This window comes from Hibiscus syriacus, unplaced genomic scaffold, assembly GCF_006381635.1.
Source record: "Hibiscus syriacus cultivar Baekdansim isolate YM2019G1 unplaced genomic scaffold, ASM638163v2 tig00111582_pilon, whole genome shotgun sequence".
Taxonomy (NCBI): Eukaryota; Viridiplantae; Streptophyta; class Magnoliopsida; order Malvales; family Malvaceae; genus Hibiscus; species Hibiscus syriacus.
Genome location: NW_024063126.1, coordinates 4,795,025 through 4,799,938, shown reverse-complemented (window position 1 = coordinate 4,799,938; position 4,914 = coordinate 4,795,025). Strand labels below are relative to the sequence as shown.

The 4,914-nt window shown below is 28.5% G+C and overlaps 1 long non-coding RNA gene across 1 annotated transcript; it reads left to right on the top strand.

Moving 5' to 3' along the window:
- The first annotated feature begins 1,309 nt into the window (after nucleotides 1-1,309).
- On the top strand, nucleotides 1,310-2,356 carry LOC120165339. The gene is made up of 2 exons (XR_005519804.1): nucleotides 1,310-1,626; nucleotides 1,731-2,356. It is a non-coding gene; the product is annotated as an uncharacterized LOC120165339 (long non-coding RNA).
- The last annotated feature ends 2,558 nt before the right edge of the window (nucleotides 2,357-4,914 follow it).

Here is a 4,914-nt window from a genome sequence, read left to right as displayed (position 1 = left end):
CCTTACCTTGGAGAACATGAGTTCAAGCCTCCCCAACCACTCTATTTTTAAAAAATTTTTTCCAACAAATCAGAAAAATGGGTTAATTCAGGATTAAGTCTCTAAACTTCCCAGATTCTCAAAACTAGACTAAGAATTTCATAAATTTACAATTTGGTCCTAATTTTTCCCTTGTTGAAACTTTAATTGGGTACTTTAAAACTATTAAAATTTAGCCCCTAAATTCGGGTGTGACAAACATGGTACTTTTATGGGTAAATTACATCATTCATCACTCAACTATCTTCTCCCTCCTATTTTGGTCATTGAAGTTTCTTTTTTTAATTACTTAACTATCAAATTACTAATAATTTCATCACTCTAACTTTCAATTTTTTTAATTTTAATTTTGAATTATTAAAATAATAAAAAAAATTCATGTCACAAAAATTTATTAATAAAATAAATTAGAGTGATTAAAACATAAGAAATTTGAAATTTTGAGTAGTTAAATTGAAATTTTTTAAACTTTAGTGACCAAAATAGGAGTAAGGAGATAGTTAAGGGATGATTGATGTAATTTACCCATAATAAATGCCACGTGTAACAGTTCTATTAATGTTTTAATGGTGAGGTACTAAAATGAAACAAAAGTAAATATTATGTATGGTTTTGAAACAAATGAAAGTTTAGGTACTAAAATGAAACAAAATTGATAATTTAGGTACTAAACGTTTACTTTACCCTATAATATATTCATATAAATATAATTATAAAAGAAAAGTAAAAGCCATATATTTATAAATATTTAATATAATTTTATACATAAAATATAATATATACAAATAACAAAAAAAATATTTAATATAAAGATATATATATTATTTACTATAATAATAATAAATATAAACTATTAGTATAAATATATTTTAAAACATAATTACAAGGTATTAGATATATAATATACATATAATATAGTCTAATTTATATATAATTAAAAATATATGAGGACCAAATTAATAATAACAAAATATAAGGATAAAATTGAAAAAAATGAAAAGTTAGAGGGAAAATCAAAAGAAATTAAATGGAATTAAAACTAAAAGGATTAAATTAAATTTTCAAATAAACTTACAGTGATTGATGAGTAAATTGTCCCTATTTCCACCAAAACACACGGACTCAACTTCTCAGGTCGGATCTCCATGTGGGTCAGCTCCTAAGACGGCGTCGTTTCAAACAAAAAAGGGATGCCCAAAATGACGTTGTCGTCATTTATATAAGCCTGTTTTTTACAACAACAAAAAATCATTTTAGCCTTAAACCATAAATAACGAAATAGACTCTGTGGTCTCTCTTGCGTCTCCACGTTGGAGGCTTCGCCGAGCCAGTCGCCTTCACCAGTGAAGTGACAAAATACGAACCGTAAAGCCCTCTTCGCTTCCTTTTTCTTCCCTCTTTCTAAATCTAAGCTCAGTTTACACAAAACACTTCTCAAACGACGAAGATCTCAAGAACAAGATTTGTATTGCTTCAAAGAGAGACTAAATAGTAATACAAAATTTTGGGGGGTTTATTTCTGAAAAACTCCTTGGTTTCTTATGAGCTCTCTCCTTTGTTTTTGTTTTTTTTAACAAAAATCCTCAAGTAATTGTTTCTCTTTATCTCGGATTTTGGTTGATTGATTGTGAGAAGAACATGGTTGCTAAAAAATATTGCTAATCCCCGCCCCCATTTTTTTATTTTTATAGGTCCTTTTAGAGACTTTCATGGACGTTTTTCTTTCCAACGAAGGAAAGTGTCTTCTTTCCTTCATTTGGAGGCAACCCCTGATTCTTTACTTCGAGGGTGGGTTTCCTGATGTGAACACAAACTTTGCTTAATCTGGAGGCCATCTTAGATGTTGCTGATGTGGAGAGGCGTACGTGGTTGCATAAATGGAAGAATGGTGTGTGTCCCCTTTTGCCAATGTGGTCTGTGTTGATTAGCCAAAAGCAACTGGTAAGAAAACCCTTCCCTTAATTGTTGATGTGGTCGGTCGAGGTGGCTGTGGGAGATCACCCAGGCGCATGCGGTCTACCTAGATCTAATCTACCACATGAGTAAAAAGGTTGGAGAGCCTTACGTGTATCACACATGCATGATATGCTCTCTTTCCTTCCCTCTAGGTCGTTGTATATAGATCTAGATTCAACGGTTGGTCTTCGCAAGCGGCGATGACTGATTCGTTTACTAGGTTTTGAATTAGTTTAGATAGTAGGCTGCTATAGTTTATTATTGGGCCAATTAGGTCAATTTTGTTAGGCTGAGTTGAAAATTGTAACAAAGACTTTTAATTTGGATTGTAACGTGGACTTGGGTCTTTTATATATTTGAATTTTGAATATTTTTGGTACTTGAGTTTTAATAAAAAAAATGTTTTAATTTAATTAGGACTTTTAAATTTCAAAATGAACATATGGCTATCAAACCCAATTAAGCAAAGGTAACTCATCATTCACGGTTGAAATTTCTCAACGCCTTGTAAAATTTCACGATCTATTTTTCACTCATGCCACTTGAATTAATTTGATATCAACACACGAACAACTTTAATTTAGTCTTTGATCGCCTTTAATCTGATTTGAATTGCCTAGACAAAATTAGGATATTATAAAATGTTGAATGATCTAATAGTTTTATATACTGGAAAAATATGTTGGACCATATTAATGTAAACACTATTATTAGTGATTTTACATTTAGACGTAGAAATTATTTAGAATGAGTAGCTTGGTGTTTAATAATTTTTTTATATTTTTTATTTTAAATTTAATATATTTATTAAACAATTAGTTGATATAATAAAAAATATAATTTACAAGTAAATTAATTTATTTTTATCAACTCTTAAAATTTATTTTTTTCAATATTTATTATTAGACCTAATTTTTAGATTCACTCTTAGGCGACTGAAATTTCAGAAACAGGACTGGCATTGATCGAAGAAGTCTAGTATAATTTATAAGAGTTTATACCGGAATTGTTCAATTGCTCTTTGCTACCCACTTCATAATGAGTCCTCATATTTTTTTAATAGTTTGGGTCTTCATATATTTTTAATAGTCTGTGTGAGTATAAAATAATATATGTTAATAAATCTTTTTTAATCATTGCAACGTACACATACCCTTCAGACAACTACTTGAACTCATGACTTCTAAATAAAACACTCATTTTAATCAATAAGACCACTTGATGGATTGATTAAGTACTCATGCTTAATAGCATATATATACCATGCTTTATAATAATAAATTATTTCTTATAAATTAGTATTGATATTGTCGAAACGATTGTTTTCAAAAAAAATTAAAAAAACACACACATCAAGTTTAATTTTTAAATTTTTAGTTAAAGAGTGTGATTTTTTTTAAAAAAAGCACTCATTTCGAAAATTTTGGGATTCTCTTTTAAAAGTAAATTGAAAAACGGTTCGAGGAGTCGCCACCAATCTTTGATTAGGGTATGATTGGGCACCCAAAAACATATTTGTCATTTTAATAAAAAATATTAATTTTAATTAAAACAACAAATTTACAGTCTATGTACTAGAAAATTGAGTTCGGGAATTGGTTACATGTAGGGAATGATTAGCACCCCACAGTGCCCTAAATTGGTACCTAGTCGATTAATTAATTGTCTTTACAATGAAATATACAAGTTCAAATTTAATTAATTTAAGATCCCTTAAAACAATATTATTTGAATTTTAGAATGAAACATACAATATTTAATTATTTCTTATCGAGCTGAATCGACCTCTCATACCTCAAGACAGTCAATTTATACTCCAATCGAAATACATAAATATTATAGTTCCATCGTAATGCTCAAATGTATGAAATAAGAGAATACAATCAGTTAATTAAAAATTACCAATCTTTTTAGAAAGAATAATGATATTCGATTATTTAAAGACGTCAAGGTCAGACCTTTTATAAGTTCTAACGATCTTTTCTCGATGAATTTAAATAGACAAACATTTCTTTTTCTTTTATTCTCAAATTTTAGGTGCAGTCAAATTTTATGGTTTCGCTTGACGGGATACACTTTAATTTTAAAATTGTCGGAAGTAACTATCTTATATGTTAAGATAGTCACTTATCAACAACCCTAAAATCAAAGGGCATTGTTCTTAATTCAATTATTTGCATTGAGTCTAGTTATGCTCATAAGGTATCATACATCTCATGCAAAAATGATGTCATGCGATTCGCAAATAAATCATTCGCATACTCGCACATATGTAAACTTATCAACATGCAAAATAAATATAAACAACTAATTAAAGAAAGCAATTACCTAACAAGGGGCTACATTAAAAGTCAGCAACAAAATTCAAGGACTAAATTTAAAAATGACCATGCAAGCTCAGAATAAGGACTAAACCTAACTAACCATAATTTTTTAATAGAGAAGCTACCTATCCTAGGGGTAAATTCTAAAGCCTAAATAATGTTAAGGAAATAAGAAAATAAATTACTCATGCAACAAAATTTCTTATGTGAATTTAAATATGTAAAACAATCTAATTAATTAATACAAATCAAAAGAAAATAAACATGAATTTTAATTAGTACTTAACAAATTAAACAAACAAGAGATTAAATTGAATAATTACTAAATTAATTAGGGATTAAACATGAACTAAACATGCAATTAAATCAACCATGCGAAACAACAAATAAACAAGAATTAAAATGTAAAAACCTGCTAAAATATTAGGGGTATGAACAGAATTAAACCAAACAAATAAAACAGGAAAGCAACTCTGGAAAATAATGACATCGGGACAAATAAAAGAAGACAATTCAAAACAAACCCTATAGGTGACTATTTTGCAAAAATATGACATCGGAACAAAAAACTGAAATAACTTAAAACCCATTATAT